We start from the raw sequence: 23356 nt of genomic DNA on the forward strand, positions 1-23356 counted from the left end.
GGATACACGTAGCATTTTTCCCATCATTGGGAATCAACAACCAAAGGCCATTTAAGATGAGAGGAGATAAATTTAACAGGAACCTGGGCGGCAGTATTATCACACTGAGAGTAGACTAGTGTACACCAGATAGACTGTTGTAATTTTTATTTACAATTATTAACTGCAAGTACAACACACCAGATAATTTTCAGAAAAACAACATCTGTGAAAATGAGGAAGGATTCATGTCATCTGAGTCAACTTTCACTGTGGATGCTACTTATAATGTGTAAGGATGGAAATATTTTCACCATTGAAGAAAACAGGGATGATCCAAGTCTTTAGATGTATGAGAATGATGGATAACATAGATAGAGTGGGAGGTTGTGGTAAGAAGAATTATGAATGGAAAACTACATGAGCTGGGTAAAGGTATCAAAGCTGAATAAGAAGAAATTTCACTTTGTTGCAGATTGCATGATGTGTGGAGAAACATTTGGACAACACAGATTTCGGAAAATATACATTTTTGTTCAAAACACAAAGTGCTGGAGGAACTGAGCAGGTCTGGCAGCATCTTCGGAGAAAATGGATAGGCAACGTTTTGGGTTGGAACATTTCTTCATATTCAATTGATCTCAACCCTAATCGTCTGCTCTCCATTCCTTCCACAGATGCTACCTGAACTGCTGAGTTACTCCAGCACTTTGTCTTTTACTGAAGTTTCCAGCATCTGTAGATACGTATGTCTCCCTCTTTAATTCTGTTCTCTGGATGAGGTCAACACTGCTACCTGTGGTGGTGATGGACTATTCGCTTCACACACAGTGTGAGACTGAATCACTTTTCTCCCCGAGAGTCTTCTCTGTTTGGAACAGACAATGGATGAGAAGTGCTCCAGGATCACAGGAGGGTAACTTGACAAGACGATCACTGAAGAGCGGGACAGAGGAACTATCTAAAGTTAGAGAAGTCAATGTTCATACTGCTGGGCTATAAGCTGCTCTGTCCCTCTCTTCCCCTCCCCCTTCCCAGTTCTCCCACTGTCTTCCTGTCTCTACCTATATCCTTTCTTTGCCACGCCCCCCTGACATCAGTCTGAAGAAGGATCTCGACCTGAAACATCACCCATTCCTTCTCTCCTGAGATGCTGCCTGAACTTCTGAGTTACTCCAGTATTTTGTGATACCTTCGATTTGTATCAGCATCTGCAGTAATTTTCCTACACAATTAAACTCACACCTAGTTTTTTTTCTCTGGCAGACAGTCCATTGCATTGCCTGCCCTTTGAAAAAGTATGAAGAAACCTGCTGCAGTGTTTTTATTCTCTTAGCCAGGACTTCCAACTGTCCCCGAACCTAATCCTCTAATTCCTGAAATTTCCACCCAAAGCATTTTTATTCCTTCCTACATTCCTGTGAATTTAAGAATAATGGACATCATCTCTCACTGTAATTTAACTGTGGTCTCAGTAATATTCTGACATATGTGCTCTGTATCCTTATTAACAAAGATCCTTTCCGGGCACCTTGCTCAGAACTGCAGAAACTCTACCATTGTGCTGTAATCAGTGCTCATGCAAACTGTGTGACCTCTTTTATACCATGTGCATTGCTCTAAATTCTGTCATCAAAGTTATTTTGTATAACTGCATGAAATAAAATTCAAAGCATGAACTTTCAGTGTAATTAGATATTTATGTTTTATTTTAATATAACATATAACAACTACAGCATGGAAACAGGCCTGTCCGGCCCTACCAGTCCACGCCGACCATTCTCCCTGACCTAGTCTCATCTACCTGCACTCAGACCATAACCCTCCAATCCCCTCCTATCCATATACCTATCCAATTTACTCTTAAATAATAAGGCAGACAGTCCATTGCATTGCCTGCCCTTTGAAAAAGTATGAAGAATATATTATATGCAAAAACAACAGAAGCTGCTTGTAGAATCAAAATCTATACAATACTGAGTTTATTTTATTTTTTAGTTTAGTTTATTATTGTCACATGCATCAAGGTACAGTGAAAAGCTTTAGTTTGCATGATATGCAGTAGAAGAAAAGACTATACTTGATTACAATTAAGGCACAGTTAAAGGATAAAGTGCATGATAAAGTCCAATAATGTCCAAGTAAAGATAATTCAAAGCTCTTCAAAGAGGTAAATGGGAGGTCAGGACCGCACTCTAGCTGGTCGGAGGGCTGTTCAGTTGCCTGATAACGGCTGGGAAGAAAATGCCCCTGAATCTGGACATATGCATTTCCAAATGTTAATTTTGATCATCACAGTGAGAACATTTTTTTATAGACGTTTGGATCATCACAGTTTTGGGATACTTGTTGATTAAATTGGCTGTTGTTCTTGGACTAATTTGTACTTTGATAAGGATGAAAAGGTAAGAATTTTTTTATGCTTTCCAGCAAATCACAAATTAACGATGGGCTATTAGACTGAGAACTCGGTATTCATTGAATCAAAGTATCCTGGATTTTGTTGAGCAAAGCTGCAGTTCGATGTGCAGAGAGGGAGGGTTATGTTGCAGATAATATTTTAGTTTTAACTATTTGATTTTACATGAATGTTAACATTTTCTGAAGTGTTCAGAAATGTTTTAATTACTTTTATTTTCAACTTCTGAAAAAAAAATTAAGTAATTGTGTGCGTTAATTTTGTCTTAGGGTTTGAAGATGTGTGAATGTTGATTAAACTGAATCATCTGCAGACATTGAGCTACTGGCTAAGCCATTTCTGAGGTGGACCTTGTTCAGGCCCACCACAGAGTGTTTTTTATGACTGGAGGTTTTGTGTAATGCAGGGTCTTATCAAACACCTTGGATCCTTAATTCACTAGGACAACCCAAGGCATTCCAATGCAGCTGAATGTGGACCGATCAGGATGCGGACCTTCAAGGAGATAATTTGCTGCTGGCAGGAAATTCTAGGCCATTATGTGGAGACAACGTTGTCTTTTTAAGATTAAACATGCTGCTAAATGTAAACAAATTATCTACTGATATATTTTCCTAAATTGGGTGAAATCCATTTATCCTGAATATTTTTCATATTTCAAATGGCAAGAATTTTCCTGCTCCCATCTTCCCAGCATGAGGAATGAATCTGGAATATGCAGAGGGTGGAAGCTCAATGAATGGCCAGTGCTCAAACTAATATAGCAAATATCCCTTTTGAGAAACAGCAAAGTGAACATAGTCAGAATCTATAACAGGGCATGTGGCTGAAACATGCAGGAAAATTACAGAAGGTAGTAGCGTACATTATATCAAAAAAGCCAATTTTGCAGATTACAGCTCAGAGATGCAGAATGGCCTCAGAAGCAGAGTTATCAGTTACTGGAAAAAGATCTGATCACATTTGTCTCTTCAGAAGTACAGTTGGTTTACAGTTTTAAACATCTGAATACTTGCTTTTACTGACAGGTGTGCAAGAACACTCATGTCAAGTTGAACCTTCCCTTTTCCAGGCCCATTATCAATAACATAATATTTCTTTCCGCTAGTAGAATTTAAATGAATAATGACACGTTTACCCACATTTAACTAAATCTACAATGGTTTTTCCAATTCATGCTACTTGTCTAAATCGCATTGCTACTAAGCCTGTTGAAACCGTACCTGGAATACCATGTACATGTTTGGTCACTCTAAGTAATAATCCTCCTGCTTGGACACCATATAACAAAGATTGATTCTCAGGATCAAGGATTGTTCTATGAGATTAAGCAGACTGGATTCATACTCTCTCGAGTTTAAAAAAATAAAGTACTATCTCATTGAGTGAGGAATGAATTTTCAGCTGACTAAGGTGTCTATATGTTTCAAGCTTCAGAAACAAGGCATGACCATTTATGACCAAGCTTGGTAGAAATTTCTTCACCCAGAGGGCAGTGAATCTTTGCAATTTTCTACCCAGGAGGATTGTGGAGGTTGATTTGCTGAGTATATTCAAGACAGAGACTGAGAGAATATTAGACACCAATGGAAACAGGAGATATGAGGCTTGTGCACAAAAAGGGCGTTGAGGTAAAACTCAGTCATGTTCTTATTGAATGGTGGATGATGCACAGGTAGCTAAATGGCTGTCTCTTCTTTATATTTCTTATGTTTTATATGTTCTATTCCTGGTTGGTTATAAAGATGACCTTGAGTCAAGGTGTTGCATGTACAAGTGAAAGTTCCAAATTGAAAAATTACTCAACAGTCAAAGCAAGAATCAGTCAGGGTGACCATATCTGGGACTTCAGAGTATTTCCATATCAAGCTGGTCATCAGAAGTATTGTCTGATGCTTTGGTATACACAGGCCATTGGAGGAGAATGTGGAAGATGGACTAAAAGAAAAGGACAAGAGGAGAAATTGAGAGAAAAAATTGGATGCTTCTTATTTCATGACTGGAATGCACCTCAGGCCATCATGGGACAGAATGGGTAACTCAAAATAAAGTGTCGTCAAAACTAACTAACACACCATACTTTGGAGTCATTAGGTCAATTAGATGAGGACATTCTACAATCGGATGCTTCATCACTTACTGCATTCTCCACTCAGAGTGTAAGGCGATGAAAAGATACCATCTACTGGTGAGGTTCCAGCACAACATGAGCTATACTGTTTTCAACAAGAGAAAATTGCCAGACAGGTTAGGTTAGGTAGGGAACAGCTCTTTATAAGGGCGAGAAAAATCCTTGATGAGTGAAGATTGCCCAGACCTACAAATGTTGGTTTTACAGTTTTGACTACATGTGCTTTGATCTATATGTTGACTATTTTTGGTGCAACTTGCCCTCTGTTTGGCTTCTTTAGACTGGGGAGAGGCATACAGTCGGAGGGAGGGAGGGAGGGAGGGAGGGAGGAGACAGCAGTATCCATCACATGCAATGGGAGATGATGCGAGGCAATGGAAGATCCAGGCAGATAGTCATTGAGCGGATGCTGCCAGTCCTCAGCAGTGGTCTATCCTCAGTGCTCAGGGTACATCCTAGACCCCCCCACATCTCAGTGAGGGGTGGCTGCATCATTTGCCCCAGCCTGACCCAACGCCAGCTTCCACACCGTCTCTTCACACTGAACCATGAGGTGATTCATAGCCATCTAGCAAGGGGTACAGAAACCTGAAGTTCTACACCACTAGGTACAGGAACAGTTATTTCCTACAATGTGGACACCCAGAACTGCAGGTGCTGGTTTACAATTTTAAAAATGCTGATATCTCCCTTTCTCATAAGGTGCACGGTTCTTCCATTCCAGAGATTTCTCTGCTATCGGAAGGGCAAGGATATGCACCAAAACTCAGCAGGTCAGGCATCATTTCTGTAGACAGGGACAGATGAAGTTTCAGAACGGGACCCTTCTTCTTAACACCTCCGCTCAGTCCGTCTTAACCTACCTGATCTCCCGGTGGCTCAGCACTTCAACTCCCCCTCCCATTCCCAATCTGACCTTTTTGTCCTGGGCCTCCTCCTTTGTCAGAGTGAAGCCCAGCGCAAATTGGAGGAACAGCACCTCATATTTTGCTTGGGTAGTTTACACCACAGTCAATGAACATTGACTTCTCTATAACTTCAGACAGTCCCTGCTTTCCTTCTCTATTCCCTCCCCCTTCCCAGTTCTCCCACTAGTCTTACTGTCTCCGACTGCATTCTATTTGTGTCCCACCCCCTCCCCTGACATCAGTCTGAGGGAAGGATCTCGACCCGAAACGTCAGGCATTCCTTCTCTCCTGAGATGCTGCCTGACCCGCTGAGTTACTCCAGCATTTTGTGTCTACCTTCGATTTAAACCAGCATCTGCAGTTTTTCTCCCACACCTAATCCTATCTCAACACCTTTTGGGACCACCTAGGTTTGGACTACAGCTCGATATTTTGGACCACCTCTTGCACCACCATGGACTTGTTTTTTAATAGTGTTTTGCACTAATGTGTTGTTTTTGCATAGTTCTCCCTGTCACTTTCCCAAGCTAGAAATTAAGTATGTATAATTCATGTATAATTTATGTTTTTGAGTGTTTGCCTGAGTCTCTGTGCCTGTGAAGCTGCTGCAAGCAAGATTTTTATTGTCGCAGGACCCCACTGCATACCTATGTGCACATCGCAATCGATGAATTGGCTTGACTCGTTGGGGCCCAGGGGATTGTCAGCAGAAAGCAGTGGTCTGTGCCAAGTTCCAGGGCCCCATGCACAGCACTACACAGCCTGACCAAAGGCCTTTATAAAGTAAAACATCTATGAACGTTTGGACTGAAATTCTCTGAGTGTTGCAACGGATCAACACTTGAGAAATGTATCAGATCTGATGTTATTGTGGGCTGATATCTAGTGCTAGCTGTGGGAGAGAGATCCATGTTTCCACCATGCTTAGTACAAAGAAATGCTTTCTGACATCTCCTGTAGTCTCTCACTCAGAATTTTGTATCCCCCTCTGCCTTAAACTCCATGACTGGGAGACAGGTGGACAAAGTCTAGATATGAAAAGGAAACAAAAGGATGTCTGATAAGGAGAGAAAAGAAGCAAAATGTTAATCCAGAGGGAGGGATGTAGGTGTAAAGGACGGGGGTTGGGGGTGGTCGCGAGGAGGGGGGAAGGGGAAGGGGGAGGGGAGGTGGGAGCAAGGTATCCTTTCTTCTCCTAACAATTCAGTACATTTTGATCCGTGGGGGTTTTTGGTCCTGAAATTCAGGAAATGTCGTGACATCAATAATAGGGAGTTGAATGACAACCCTCACATGATCTCTGCTTGCATTTGTTCAGCTAATGCAGAGAAGGTGGCAGAATGCTCAGAAATGATTTGAATAATTCATCACAAGAATGCAAAAGAATACGAATAACTGCTTATTCTGAGATGTAATAGGTTAAAAAAATATGAGTGGTACAGAGTCCAGGTCATATCACAGATTGTAACAACCCGCCATTTATTGTGGGAGAGACTTCATTTCTCCACCCATCATAACAGAAGGCCATTGAACGGACCGTTAAGCTAGACGTCTCTCATGGGAAAGCGGCAGGAGTGTGAAACAGGGTTACAGCTCAGAGAGCTGAAAGCTACAGTAAGAACTAACTTTTGCGGAGGGTCATTGCTCTGGAGTCATGCTGGATTTCTCACGCACTTTGATCCATTGTCTTATTAGACTTCCCCAGAAAAGTATTGAGCAGCACAGCACAGGAACAGACCTTTTGGATCACAACGTCTATGCCGAACATGATGCTTTGATAAACTAATTTCCTCTGCCTGCACATGATCCACATCCCAACATTCTCTGGATATCCATGTGCCTTTCTAAAACTCTCTTAAGTGCCACTCTTGTATTTGTCTCCACTAACACCTTTGGGAATGTGTTTCGTAGACCACCATTCTCTGTGAAATGTTTTGCCCTGCACATCTCTTTTAGTTTGGTTTGGAGATACAGCATGGAAATAGGCCTTTGTCCCCCTGACCATTGATCACCTGTTCACACTAGTTCGATGTTAAACAACTTTTTCATCCACTCTCATCCACATCCTACACACTAGGGGCAAATTACAGAGACCAATCAACCTATAAAACCTGAACGTCTTTGGGATGTGGAAGGAAACCGGAGCACCCAGAAAAACTCCCGTGGTCACAGTGAGAACGTGCAAACTACATACAGACAGCACCTGAGGTCAGGATCGAATCACAGTCTCTGGCACTGTGAGACAACAGCTCTTCCAGTGCACCACCGTGCCATCCTTTAAAATGTTCCCCTCCCTAGTCTTTGACATTTCTACCCTGGGAATAAATTCTGAGTGTTTACCGTGTCTATGCCTCTCATAATTTCATATAGTCTATTCAAAATTCATCAATTGGAAAGAATAAAAACAATATCCACATCATTACAAGATGCCAAATAGGAATAAAAGATACACCGCTGGGAAGTTCTCAGAGGATTACTCTGCATCTATGGAATACAGATCATTTATATTATCAAAGATTTTACCCCTGAAGAGCAAATCAATGATTTGCGTCAATAGACAATAGACAATAGGTGCAGGAGGAGGCTATTCGGCCCTTCGAGCCAGCACCGCCATTCAATGTGATCATGGCTGATCATTCTCAATCAGTACCCCGTTCCTGCCTTCTCCCCATACCCCCTGACTCCGCTATCCTTAAGAGCTCTATCCAGCTCTCTCTTGAATGCATTCAGAGAATTGGCCTCCACTGCCTTCTGAGGCAGAGAATTCCACAGATTCACAACTCTCTGACTGAAAAAGTTTTTCCTTATCTCAGTTCTAAATGGCTTACCCCTTATTCTTAAACTGTGGCCCCTTGTTCTGGACTCCCCCAACATTGGGAACATGTTTCCTGCCTCTAACATGTCCAACCCCTTAATAATCTTATACGTTTCGATAAGATCTCCTCTCATCCTTCTAAATTCCAGTGTATACAAGCCTAGTCGCTCCAGTCTTTCAACATCCACCCCGATATTTCTGCAATTTTAGTTTAAGTTTGCATAATTATAGAAGCAGGAGTTCTCAACTTTGAGGTATTGGTGTAGATATTATTAGGAAACATATTATTGTCGCACAACAGGGAAAAAATGCTCAACCGGTGTCTGCAAAGGCATCTGTACACAAAGTGCATGGAAGAGCACACATCCTCCTGTGCCAGAAAGTGAGTTGTTGCAGTCTTCTTGTTTTCCCTCATAACAAGTTTTTATATCAGACTTTAAGAGCTGTTTCATGCAGAACAATTCTTCCATGTTAAAGCAACTAAACCTGATTGTTTCATTCCATTCCTGTGTTGTGTTGTGTAGACAGACCGTGACCTATTAGAAAGCACAGTAATATTTCCAGTAATTTTAATGATCATACTTTCACAAACAAACAAAGATTGAATTCTGACGAAGCTGAAGTTACGAATCTCCAAAAGGAATATTTGTGACGGTCAGTCAAAAATGTTGCAACATTGGGCTCATCTTGAGCATTGTTTAGTCGTTAGCCATGGTCCTACAAGAACTCCATAATTCCTTCAGTGGGAAGTGGGAGCAGAGAAATTACAGCTGTTTGAATGTTGAACAATATGTCACATCATTTTAGAACAATTGTATCCTTGTGCCATGCAGTAATGATCCCTTTAAATTCGGAATTTTATACAAAATGGGAACAAAATGATCTAATTAATGAACATCCACTTTGCCAAAGTCCGTGGCACCTTGGCATTCCGGAAAACCTCAAGAATGATTTCTTCTTTTTATCCCCTTCAAGCAGCAAATTAATCCAAAAACAACGATCAGTTTAACAAACAAGTAGCTTGAAAATATGATGATCCAAATGTTCGCAAGTAGTCTCACTGTGAAGGACAAAGTTGACATTTACAGTTTCACTCCCAATATTGTTTAACAATGAAATATTTCTATCGTTCATTCTGGGCAGAGGAGATTTACCATAACGATGTCTGGATTAGGGGATATTAGTTACAGGGTGAGGTTGGACAGACCAGATTGCTTTCTCTGGAACACTGGAGGTTGTGGAGAGACCTGACCAAAATATATAAAATTATGAGTGGCATTATTTGGGTAGACAGTCAAAACTTTTTTCCCAGGATGGAAAAATCAACTGCTAGAGGGCACAGCTTTGAGATGAGTGGGACAAAATTTAATGGAGATGTGCAGGTCAAGTTTTTTTACACAAAGGGTGGTGAGTGCCTGGAACACACTGGTGGGGGGCTGTGGTTGAGGCAGATATAATATTGGCCACTTTTGGAAAGGCATATGGATATGCGGGGAATGGATATGCAGAGAATGGAGGGATATGGATTATGTGCAGATAGATAAGACTTGGTCTTGACATCATGTTTGGCACAGCCTTTGTACGCTGAAGAGCCTGTTCCTTTGCAATATTCTTTGTTCTATAAATGATACAACAATGAAAACATTCTGCATTAAATTCTGGGAGCCAGAGCGATGTTATTTAGTGTCAAACCAAGTCAAGAGTGTTTTTATTTTATGAGCTAGGGCTTTCGTCTGTGTCTTTTTGCTTCAGTAGTTTCAAATTAACATGAACATTATCAGGTGAATGAAGGAGAAAATAAGCACAATATTGGAACACCAGTTGCCTGATCTGAAATAAAATATAGATTGTCTCAACTAAAGGTATATAATTGTGAATTTGGACCCGGCTGCTTAGGTCTCATTAATGGGTCCTGTATTGGTATTGTTTGGGTCGATATTGATCGTCAAAGTCAGAGACACGTTGAGATCACTGTTTGGCATTTATTTTATAAAATAAATCACTATATTTTATGCAGCTATTTAAATGTAATTATTGGCATCTTATTGCAATAATGTGTAAATTCTGTGTGTTCCTATAATAATGTATGTTATAAATGAAATTATTCCAGTTACGTCATTCATGTAATGTAACATTAATCCCTATTTTACCTCATTCCCCCTCTCCCTTAGAGTGTATCTGAGTGAAGAGTGCATTGCATTTAATGCAGTGTTTTGACCTGTGAAGATGAATTATGATTTAAACTCTTTATATGTGAACACCTGTAACAGAACACTGAATAATATAGATTGTAATAGTGGGTACAATAATTAAAAAAGCAGGAGCTTATCTTACTGAAAGAGAAGCCAATCTTTCTGCAGAGGTCACAGAGAATAAAAGCACTTACTTTTCTCCTTCTGATAAGAAATTAAAATCTTGGGCTTATTTTGATGAAACAAACCACACATCCAATTCCTTCTGTCTGCATCTGCCTTTGGAACGGTCCGCTGTAAAGATTTTCTATCCTGTCTGTGGTCATTAAAATTTTCCTCTCGAATGGTTTTTCTATCAATATTGATCCAAACTAGTCTCATTGCCTCAGTGGCATGAGACACAGAGCAGGTCAGGGTAACAGTGTCTCCCTCAGTCACTGCATCAGACGGTTCAGCTGTGACTGTGGAAACAAGAACACCACTGGGATTACAAACAGCACCCCTAAGTTTCTATTTGACTTTTCGATGTAATTCACCTGAATTAATGTAGCCAACACAAATGGTCACCAGAATTTAAGCACTCTTTGCATTCAATGGACCCAGGTTTCTACAATTTTTCTGCTGCCTTTGTAAATAAATTAGTAGAGACAAAATCTACCAAGCCCCAAAACATAGGTGCCAAACTTTAAAACCACTCATACACCCACAGCCCACAGTGTATTAATCATGTGCAAGGATTGCATTAGATATGGGGACTTTGAGGATGATTCAGAATATAAAATTAAACTTTGGAGGCAAGGACAATCTTCAGTACATATCACAGGTTTTGAGTGAAACTTTGTTTACATTTAATAAGCAATTAACCTACCATTAGTGTTTAATTGGAATATTTAAAATTATATTTAGTGATTTTAAAATGGTGGATTTAAATACTGGAGTAACTCAGCGGGACTGGCAGCATCTCTGGATAAAAGGAATAGGTGACATTTTGGGCCTTGACCCAAAACATCACCCATTCCTTTCTTCCAGAGTTGCTGCCAGTCCTGCTGAGTTACTGCAGCATTTAGTGCCTCTCTTCGGTGTAAACATAGAAACATAGAAACATAGAAAATAGGTGCAGGAGTAAGCCATTCAATATGATCATTGCTGATCATCCAACTCAGTATCCCGTACCTGCCTTCTCTCCATACCCCCTGATCCCTTTAGCCACAAGGGCCACATCTAACTCCCTCTTAAATATAGCCAATGAACTGGCCTCAACTACCTTCTGTGGCAGAGAATTCCACAGATTCACCACTCTGTGTGAAAAAAAACATTCTCATCTCGGTCCTAAAAGACTTCCCCCTTATCCTTAAACTGTGACCCCTTGTTCTGGACTTCCCCAACATCGGGAACAATCTTCCTGCTTCTAGCCTGTCCAACCCCTTAAGAATTTTGTAAGTTTCTATAAGATCCCCCCTCAATCTTCTAAATTCCAGCGAGTACAAGCCGAGTCTATCCAGTCTTCAGTTCCTTCCTACAGATTTTTTAACGGTTTTGGATTATCACTGGGGTTTTTTTTGATACAGCATGGAAATAGGTATTTCGGCCGACCGAGTCCATGCCGACCAATGATCACGCTAGTTCTATGTTATCCCACTTTTGCAGCTACTTCCAACACAATAGAGGCAATTTTGCAGAGGCCAATTAACTTACAAACCCACACGTCCTTGGGACGTGGGGGAATCCGGAGCACCCAAAGGAAATCCATATGGTCACAGTGAGAGTGTGCAAACTCCACACAGACTGCACCCGAATTACGAGCGAACCCGAATCTCTGGTGCTGTGAGGCAGCAGGTCTATCAGCTACACCACTGTGCTGCTTATTTTGATACATTTATTTTCATCTGCTTATATCAAAATGCAAATGCTTTAAAGGATATATATGAAGTATCACACCAAAAAGTGATTTTAAAATGCTCCCAGTTTCTGGCAATTCAGAGGAAAATTTTGAACACGGCAACATATGTAAACCTTTAAGGTAAAACTTTGGTGTGGTGATGGAGAGAACGAAACTTTTGTAATAATGTGTTTGTTTATTCCTAAAGTGTTGAACTTTCCCCAATGACTTTGATTTGTTTCTCCAAACCAAACTAAAAGACTTTACAACAGGAAACTGAAGGAACATTCTTTTCTTACCTGTAACTGTGATTAGTTCAATGGTCACAAATTTATTTGATTCCATGGAGCATGTGTAAACTCCAGCATCTGCAAACTGCACGGGGAAAATCCTCACATGGAAATTCTTGACATTCATATTTCCCTCTGTGGTTTCCAGTCGATTCCCAAAGTAGCTCCTGTTGACATGGATCGACTCAGACCTGTTTGTAGAAGCTATTTCCTTCTCTTGATTCTGGAAATGTTGTGATCTCCAAGTCCATTTGGTTTCACTGAGCTCAGGAGAAGCTTCACAAATCAGGTCGAGTTCACTGCGATCTGTGACTGAACGATAAACTGTGTACGTCTTACTGTGTAAATCTGCAAGAGAGGGTCGGGGAACAAAGAATTAGATTTCCACAGATGCTGAGATACAGATGTTTTGAGTTTCCACAGGGACAACCCCCAAGCTCTGGGATGTCAGCTGGGAGGGCCGCACTGGGACAGGGAAGTCGGCTGGGAGCTGGAATACGCTGGCTGCTGCTCCAAGTGCCCATTGTTCAAGCGCCGGGCTGTGCAATAAAGTCCATCTTCCCCAGACACAGCAAAGTGATGCTGGTGGACTGGAGATAATAAGCAATCTGTTACATAGTGTTAGGATTCAGATTGTATTTGACACCTTTGATTTGTTTGGGTTTCTCATTTGAATTAAAATAGTTAACAATTCATTGTTAATTTTGCTTTAACAAGAGATGTTTGATCAAATTTCTCAAGAAAACCAGTATGTTCAAACATTAATATGCAGCTCATCAGATAATGGACAGGATGAAATCACCCCTCATATATGGACACTCTGCTCACTTTGGTGAGTAACTGGCAGCAGGCGAGAGTCTTAGTAAACACCTTAACCTTGCAATGCCTCTATTGAGATACTTAAGTTCTTTGTATTTCTCTGATTTGAAACTCAAACTGAATTTTTTTTTTTTTTTAATTATTCCTTTTAATTCATAGCTGTGAATTGAAATATTGTAAATCATGTTGGAAGGAATATCAGATGCTGGTTTACACTGAAGATGGACACAAAATGATGGAGTAACTCAACGGGTCAGCCAGCATCTCTAGAGAAAAGGAATAGGTGATGTTTTCGGTCAAGACCCTTCTTTAGACTGATTGCGGGGGGGATCCTGTCTCACACCTCTGTCTTATCTCTGGTCTTATCTTCCAACCATCTGCTTATCAACCCCAACCTCAAATGCAAGGCAGCTTTGGACTCACCCTGATCCACTTCAACATTGGTGGCTCCAGTGAGAACAATGGAGACATTTTCCTGCACTTCCCATGTGTACAGATTGGGATTTCCTGCTCCAATGTGTTGGACCATCAGATAAACGGTGTTATTCAGACGGATCTGATCAGTGTTGTTTCTCCTGTTCTGCTGCGATGAGCCTCTTGGTTTCCAATGAAGACTGACCGTATCTGGGAGTCTGGAGATGGTACAGCTGAGGGTGATGTCACTTCCCATTACTGGCCTCGGTGAGTCTGTTTCAACTGTGGAAACAAACACATGACGTGTGGTTCAGTTCACCACCAGCTTTCTGAACTGCTGCGGGCAGAATGTTGAATGTTGGACAAAACCTCTAGCTTTGTTTAGTTGGAGATATAGCATGGCAACAGATCCTTCAGTTCATCAAGTCTATACCAACCATGGATCACCCATTCACTCTGGTTCTATGTTATCCCACTTTCTCGTCCACTCCCTGCATGCCAGGGCAATATTACAGAGACCAATTAACCTTCAAACCTGCACATCTTTAGGATGTCGGAGGAAACTGATGCATGGAGAACGTGCAAATTTCATACAGACAGCACCTCAGGTCAGGATCGAACTAGTGTCTATCCTGCACTGTGAGTCAGCTGCTCTATCAGCTGAACCACTGTACCGCCTTCTGTGCCATTCTAAACAATGAAAATGTTAATCGTCAAAATTTAAACTCCTCAGGGCTTCCACAGACCTCAGGCTCGATGCAAGATTATCTATCTGACTGTGTGTAATATTTTAAATAAGATTTATTCTGAACTGTATCTCTAATTGGAATCCAAATGTGTGCTGAGGGAACTTGTGGTATTACTCACAAAATGTTGCATTGTTGAACCTTTTATGTTTCCTGTCCAACTTACCTTTGATCCCAAATAGTTCCCACTGTCTTAGGATTTTCCCACCGGGCTGTGTCCAGGTGAATAGTCCCGCAAGTTCAAAGGTGGGCATCCTGATCCTCAGATTAAGGGTACCCCAGTCCACACGCATCCTCTGGGAAATGCCTGGTATTTGATTGTACTCATCACTCCACCTTACGGCCCACTGCTGATCTTCTCTGTGAAAAGTGGCCAATCGCTTTGTGGTTTGTTGCCCTGAGTGTGGCCTCCATTCCCAGTCAATGGGGCCATTTCCAGGACTGTCTGGTCCTTTCAACACAAAGTTGCCTCCCTGATGGTAAAAGTAAATCGAATTTCCGATTCCTGCAAGGAAAAGAATCAGAAGCTTTTAACGTAAGCAATTTCTCAATCTAATTCAAGTAATGATTAATGCTGTGGAGAGATTGTTCTCAGTACAGTTTTATTAATAATTCAGATTGCAGGTTTCAGAGCACATCCATATCAGGCTAATGACCTGTCTAGATAATCAGTAATTTCCTGATTATAATAGAACTTGGAAAAGTACAGCTTCCTTCAATCTGCAATGTCTGTACCAAACATCTGACTGATCATGACCAATATCCCTCCATTCCTCGTGTATTCATGTGCCTATCCAAAGTCCTCCTAAATGCCATTATCGTGTCTGCTTCCATCATCATCTGGCAGTGTGTTTCAGACATCGTCTGTGTAAAATACATCCCTTTTAAACCTTGCCTCTCTTCCAATAAAGCTTTGACAAAACCACCCTGGACAAAAAGTTCTGACTGAACTATGCCTAATTTTATATACTTGTATCAGGTCCCTCAACCTCTGATGTTCTAGATAAAACAACCAAGTTTGTCCAACCTCTCCTTGTAGCTAATAACCCCTAATCAAGGCAGCGTCCTGTTAAACGTCTGCAACATCTCCAAAGCCTCCACATCCTTCTAGCAATGGGGCAACCAGAACTGCATGTAATGCCCCAAATGTGACGTGACCGAAGATTACAGAGTTGCATCTGTTGGAGGGAACTGCCAATGCCAGTTTAAACTGATGATAGACACAAAAAGCTCCAGTAACTCAGCAGGTCAGACAGCATCTATGGAGGAAAGGAATAGGTGATGTTTCAGGTCAAGACCCTTCTTCAGAGCCTTCTTCAGAGTTGCATTATGACTTCCTGATTCGAGTACTCAATTAATGAAAATGAGTAAGAGAAAAAGATATATGCAGAAGCAATCTGCTATGTTTTAACCTTTATCTGATTAAAGAAAGCTGCACAAAGGAACTGATTTATTTTAAAAGGGAAATTGCAGTCACAAAACTCAATGAGAGCCATTAATCAGTGAAATGTAAAATAAATAGTTTCCTTTGACTTTTTTTCCTACCGAAAAATAAATCACTCGATATGCTTGATTATGTAACCTCCCTTTGATCTGCCTGTGACCTTCCCGAATGCCATCTCCATATATTTCAGAGATGCTGAACGACCCCATGGTCCCCACACACTGCACCAACTCTCAGTGAAAAGGGAAGGGATGAAACTCCAATCTCACTAGGGTCAGTGAGATTGGCGGTGAAGAAAGAAAATATACAATTAATGGCAGCAACTTAACACCTCTGATGTGCAGATGAATCTTGGTGGCCAAGTGCATAGCTCCGTGAAAGTGGCAACACAAATAGAATGGTAAAGCCGGCATATGGTATACTTGCCTTCATTGGTCGGGGAATTGAGTAAAAGGATCATGAAGTTATGTTGCAACTTCAGAGGGTTTTGAGTTAGGCAGTATTGTATGCAGTTCTGGTCGTTCCATTACAGTGAGGATGTGGAGGCTTTGGAAATGGTTTAGAGGAAGTTTCCCAGAAAGATGCCTGGATTAGAGGGTGTTAGCTACAGGGAAGGTTTGGACAGACTTGGGTTGTTTTCTCAGGAGGCTGAGGGTGGACCTGATAGAAATATATAGAATTATGAGATACATTGATAGAGTAGACAGTCAAAACCTTTTTCGCAGGATGGAAACATCAAATTTTAGAAGGCATAGCTTTAAGGTGAGAAGAACAAAGTTTAAAGGTGTGTGGTGCAATTCTTTTTACACAGAGGATGATGAGTGCCTAGAATGCACTGCCTGGGTTGGCGGTGGAGGCAGATACTATAGTGGCATTTAAGAGGCTATTGCATAGGCATGTGGATATGCAGGGAACGGATAGATATGGATTATGTGCAGGGAGATAAGAATTGGTCTTGACATCATGTTTGGCATGACATTGTGGGCTGAATGGCCTGATCCTGTCTATGTTCCATAACTGCAGTGGTAAGAGTTTCACTTGCACTGCTTTTAACCAAGAAGCACTTTTTGTTAGCTAGATCCTTAGAGCCAGGATACAACCACAAATGTGACCATATTACTGACATGTACAAATGCTTGATATCATAACATGGGTGATACACAGAGACCTGGAACATCCAAGCTTCACCTCATTGTGCATTGTATTATCCCAGGGTCAGTTCTCTGAGGCTCTGAGGAGCCTCCCACAGATGATATAAAAATAACATGCATGTATTGTCACTTGTCAGAGTGAATAATTTTGTTTAGTTCGGTTCAATTTAGTTTAGTTCAGATACCACGCGGGAACCGGCCCTTTGACCCATTGAGTCCATGCCGACCAGCGATCCCCATACACCAGCGCTATCCTACACACAAGGGACAATTTACAAACTACCAAAGCTAATTAACCTAGCTAACCTCTATCTAACCGGAAATGACTGCTGGGGTCCCTGGATGGAGTCATGGAAGGAGGTATGAGGACAGTTTAGTTTAGTTTACTTTAGAGATACAGCGCAGAAACAGGCCCATCGGCTCACCGGGTGTGCACTGATCAGCGATGCCTATACACAAGCACTATCTTACACACTAGGGACAATTTACAATCTTTACAGAAGCCAATTAACCTACAAACCCATACGTCTTTGGAGTGTGGAGGAAACCGGAGTACCGGGGGAAAACCCACGTGGTCATAGGGAGAATGTACAAATCCCGTACAGGCAGCACACAAGGTCAGGATTGAACCCGGGTCTCTGGCGCTGTAAGGCAGCAACTCTACCGCTGTGCCACCATGCCACCCTTAGTAAGTGATAAGACTATTTGAATGACATTCTGAGTATATTAAGAGTGGCACAGTGGGTAGTGTTGCACGTTCTTCCAGTGACTGCATGGGTTTCCTCCAGATGCTCTGGTTTCCTCCCACATCCAAAAGCTAGTTTAAACCAAAGAGAGACAAAAAATGCTGGAGTAGCTCAGCGAGACAGACAGAGGTGCCGCCTGTCCCGCTGGGTTACTCCAACATTGTGTGCCTATCTTGGGTTTGTGGATTTGCCTCTATAAACAATTGCTCCATTGTTGGGATAACTAATAACTTGCGTGAACAGGTGATCTATGGTCAATGTTGCCTCACTGGGCCGAAGGGGCCTGTTTCCATGCTGTATCTCGAAATTAAACCAAACTAAATTATAAAGAGCAAACTCTGGGCCACTTACCACTCTGTTCCACATAGTATGCGATGAAAATCTGGGGCAGGTTTCCAATAAACAAACCACATCTCCAGTTCCCTCTGCCTCTCTCAGCTTTCTGAATAACCAGTCTCAGTGATTTATCTTCCCCAGTCAGTGTCTTTTCTCCAACAGTTTTGCCGTCGCCATTGATCCAAACAAGTCTCATTGACTCAGTGATGTGAGACACAGAGCAGGTCATGGTAACAGTGTCTCCCTCAGTCACTGCATCAGACGGTTCAGCTGTGACCGTGGAAAGGAGAAAATTATTTAGATTTCAATCAATGGAATTTTCTTCTGAAAACTGTAATAACATTCCTGTGTCCTACCTTTAACTGTGATCAGTTTAATGGTCGCAAATCTATTTAACTCCAGAAAACATGTGTAAAGCCCTGCATCTTCAAACAGTACAGGGACAATCCTCAAGTTGAACTTAACGCCATTAAAATTTGTCACTTTCGAGACCAGTCGATTCCCAAAATAGGTCCTGTCCAAATTAATCTGTTGGTATTTCAATGCTGATGCTATTTCTTTCCCCACGTTTTGAAAAGGAGTCTTTCGGGTCCATGCAGCATGATTGTAATAGGTAACAGACTGGCAAACCATGTGCAACTCACTGTGATCGGAGCCTGAGCGGTAAAGTGTGTAACTCTTTTTATATAAACCTGCAGAAAGGACAGGAAGAGCAATGTTAGTAGTGCTGAGGTACAGATAAAAACCGAGGAATACTTATTGGCGACTATTTTATAAAAGTACTTCTTGTCCTGTTCACCGACTTTCACTTGATCGATTTTTGTCAAAGTTTTGAGTTTGAAAATTATATAAATTAGTGATATGAAGGAAAAAAACTGCAGATGCTGGTTTGAATCGAAGGTAGACCCAAACAAATGCTGGAGTAACTCAGCGGGTCAGGCAACATCTCAGGAGAGAAGGAATGGGTGATGTTTTGGGTCGAGACCATTCTTCAGACTGAACCTTCCTCTGACACAAGAACCAAATGTTGGGCTCTATGGAGCTCTACAGGAGGATCAACACTACAGCAGGCTCCTGCTGAATTGAGGATTGACTGTTCAGTGGTTGGGCATGTTGTTTAGCCTAGTTTGCGTATTTTCTGATATAAGTTGCAGGAGAAGCTATACATGGATCATCACAAGGTATCCCCATTGCTTAGAACCAGAGGCAGCTTGGTTTCTCTGGCCAGGGGATAACTTAAACAGGCCACATCCTTGCTCTTACCAACCAACCCCAACTGTAACGGCATCATGAGTAAAATACACAAAGTGCTGGAGTAACTCAGCGGGTCAGGCAACATCTGTGGAGAACATTGATAGATGATGTTTCAGGTCTAGAAGTCTGACCTGAAACGTCACTTATCCACCTTCTCCACAGATGCTGTCTGACCTACTTAGTTATTCCAGTGGATGTGGAGAGCATGTTTCCACTAGTGGGAGAATCTGGGGTCGGAGGGCATAGGCTCAGATAAAAGGACGTACATTTAGAAAGGAGATGAGGAGGGATTTCCTTAGCTAGAAGGTGGAAAATCTGTGGAATTCATTGCCATGGTCGGCTGCGGATGCAGAGCATTTGGTATTTTTAAAGCAGAGATTGACAGGTTCTTCATTAATAAGAGTGTCAAAGGTTATGGGGAGAAGGTAGTGGAATGGGGTTGAGAGGGAAAGATAGATCAGCCATGATTGAATGGCGGCGTAGACTCAATGGGCCGAATTGCCTAATTCTGCTCCTATGAACTTTCTGTTTTTTGCTCAAGATTTCAGCATCTGTAGTTCTTTGTGTCTCATCTAACAGCGTTGTTCCAGTTTCCCAAACACTATGTTTTGCATCTCACCACAAGGCAACCACTGCATCCCAAACACCAATCACCATGTCTCTCTCATTCCCGCAACGCTCCTACCTGATGTTCAGGCTTTCTATCTGTGATGCAGACTCCTGCTTATTGGCCATTCAGTCTGTCAACTAGGTTGCCCAGAGCTACAAATTCAACTCAGGACAATGTGAACCCCTTTGTTATTGGTGCTCCCAACTTTAAATTGCTCCTCCTCCACTCTGGAGCCAATCTTCAGGTAAATTTTATATTATTTCTATCAATCTCCGGATGGAACATTACACCAGCCTTTGATTGGTCTATTTATTCCACTTTTGTTTTTCCTCCTAAAGGTACTTGAATCTTTTAACAAAATTGTTCCAGAGTTTTAAATTCTACTTAATAAAATGTTGCAGATGAAAACATTTGGAAGGTTGAAAACTTTTTCGATATTCTCCTCATCACCTTGTAAAAGATGGTGAACACTACCCAGTCCATCATGGGTACTGACCTCCCCGACAAGTACAAGACTTGCTCTACAAGATTTGCTGCCTTAAAAAATCATCAGAAACCCACACTACCCTGAGCACACTTTAATTTCACTCCTGCCATCGGGAAGAAGGTACAGGAGCCTGAAAACTGTAATGTTCAGGTTCAGGAGCAACTTCTTCCCTACAACCATCAGGCTATTAAATCCTACAATCTCCAAATAGACTCCAAACTACTTAGAGTTTGAGACATTATTTTTTAATTTTCACTATTATTGTTGTTTATTTGTTTTTTTAATATATGTGCTGAACTTTTTTTGTTGGTTATTATGGTTTTTACTGTGTATTATGTTTACATATGTATCTATTGGGCTGCCGCAAGTAAGAATTTCATTGTATTGTTTCAGGGCCAAAAACAATAAAACACTCTATAAAACACTAGACCCTTGACTCTTGCTCCCAGCTGATTGCTCATCTAAAGTGCAAGGATACAGTCGCAGGTACAATTACTCCAAACTGCAGCAGTGAGAAGGGTCACTGAGGAGAGAGAGTTGGCAGTTTTTGCTCAGTGGTGACATGTGCATCTGACTCTCCTGGATCCCCACTATGTTAATTGTAAACAGGAGGTTGTAGTAGTCCATAACCTACTCTTGAGTATGATCAAGAAATCACATTGTGATGTGTAAGGATATGGCTCATTCGACCAACCTAGGCTCATTACACAGAAATTACATCCTTGTGATTTCATTTTAAATGCCACGCCTTGATATCAGAATTTTTACCTTGAGTTAACAGCACTTACCCTGAATGAGTGAAAAATGTGCTTGTCCTGTGTGAATAATGGTTCCATTTTCCTGCACCTCACACACAAACTGCTTCTCGTCCTCAACAGTAACGTGTTTAATAATCAGATAGACCGTGTTATTCAGGCGGATCTGCTCAGTGTTCCTCCTGTTCTGCTGGGATGAGTCCATTTGTTTCCAGTGAAGACTGATTGTATCTGAGGGTCTGGAGATGGTGCAGCTGAGTGTGATGTCACTGCCCAGCAGAGGGTGCTGTGGACTTGCTTCAACTGTGAACAACAGATCAATGAGATTCAGAGTGGTGTCGAGAGAGATGAGCCAAAGGCGGGCAGGTAGGACTAGTGTAGATGGAGCATCTTGGTCGACATGAGCAAGTTGTGCCAAAGAGCCCGTTTCCATGCTGTTTGACTCTATGACTCTATAGTGAGTAGTGCAATGGCTGTTTCAAAGCAACCTTGGGATGTTCCTGTTATCAGATTATACTTCCCTAACTCAGTGAGTGAAGACAGACACTGGTGGATCTCAGACATAGAATAACACAGTGATTCCACAACAGAACCACTGACACCCCCCCCCCCCCCCCGAACCTGTTGAGGTGTCAGGGTTCAGCTCAGGGCCACACAGTTTGGTCTGTGTTTTGTGTCCATCGACACCACAGAGGGTAGGTAAAGGAATTAAAAAATGGAAATGTGCTGGAAATGTAGTGGCCGTGTTATTGGACAAGGATAAGGCACCTGTCCACCTCTGTCCTCAATGTGTCAGCACTCTTCAGTCAGACCACCCGACACATGGGAGCCTGTCCACAAAATTAATTTTAAACATTATTATAATACCTTTCAAGTCTTGGGTAATTTTGAAATTAAAAGGAACTTTGGTACACAAATCTAGGAAAGTCAAAATGCAGGTGCAGCAAGCAAGGGTTAGAATACAGGAATAGAGATGTCTAGTTTAGTTTAGAAATACAGCATGGAAACAGGCCCTTCAGCCCATTGAGTCCACACCAAACATCGATCACCCATTCACACTAGTTCTATGTTATCTTATATTACTCGGGGCAATTCTGTATCTTTTACAGAGTCCAATTAACCTACAAACCCACACATCAATGGGATGTGAGAGGAAACCGGAGCACCTGGAGGAACCCCACGCAGTCATAGGGAGAATGTGCAAACTCCACGCAGACAGCAACTAAAATCACGATCGTACCCAAGTCTCTAGGTTTGACAGGTATTGGAGAATTGTGTACAGTTTTGCTCTTCTTAATTTTAAAAAACTGACATGCTTGCTGTAAAAGTAGTGCAGCAAGGAGTCACTGGACTAGTTCCAGAGCTGAGAAGAGATTGAGTATGTTAGGCGTGCATTTACTATCATTTAAAGAATAAAAGGGGATCTCTGAAATTTAAATGTTTTTTCAAGACAACAATTTGGATGCATGAAGGCTGTTTCCCCTGTAAGAATGCTCAATTCAGGAATCAGAGAGGTGAGCTCTTCAGGACTAAGACGAGGAGAAATTTCTGCAGTGCAGAGAGACATAAGTCTTTGCAATTCTCTATCCAAAGAGGCATTGATTATCAAGTTCATTAAAACCAGAGATAAATAGATTTCTGCGAATGAGGGATAGTTCAGATGGATAGTTCAGTGGATAGATCAATGGATAGTTCAGAAAAATGGTGTAGAGGTAGTAGATCAAGCAAGATCACAATGAATGGTGGTGCAGGCGCAAAGGGCCAAATAGTCTACTCTTGCTCATATGATGCTTTGAGATACAAATTATTTAAATTAGCGATACAGAACTTTGAGTCCAAAGCCTTTCCTCTGATAACACTGATAAACAATCTACTCTATAATAGGCAATATAAGAGTCATAAAGCAAATATCAAAGTGCTATAGGAACTCAATGGGTCAGGGATAACCTGTGGAAGGAAATGGACTGACAACGTTTCAGAT

Source organism: Rhinoraja longicauda, chromosome 14 (assembly GCF_053455715.1).
Source record: "Rhinoraja longicauda isolate Sanriku21f chromosome 14, sRhiLon1.1, whole genome shotgun sequence".
NCBI classification, from domain to species: Eukaryota; Metazoa; Chordata; class Chondrichthyes; order Rajiformes; family Arhynchobatidae; genus Rhinoraja; species Rhinoraja longicauda.